This window comes from Cephus cinctus, unplaced genomic scaffold (assembly GCF_000341935.2).
Source record: "Cephus cinctus unplaced genomic scaffold, Ccin1 Ccin1_scaffold0154, whole genome shotgun sequence".
Lineage (NCBI taxonomy): Eukaryota > Metazoa > Arthropoda > Insecta > Hymenoptera > Cephidae > Cephus > Cephus cinctus.
In genome coordinates, this window is record NW_014332882.1 from 3823 (window position 1) to 4088 (window position 266).

A 266-nucleotide genomic window follows, 5' to 3' on the forward strand; every position below is an offset into this window, starting at 1 on the left:
ACGAGTGTATCGTTCACGCTTGTAAGGAGACACGGGGCTCGTTTACCTGTGCTCTGAACAACGCATTACGTCTTGAATTCTGGCTTCGAAATAACGGACCGCATATATGAGCACGCTAGACCTTTACCTCGGCCTTTGCGGTATATCGGAGCATACGACGGGTGTCTACGCAGCTGATAGAATACCCCGAAACTGATCGAAATCCGCTGCTATTATAGCCAACACGGACGATCATACGAAACCAGGAGCGCATTGGGTTGCAATGT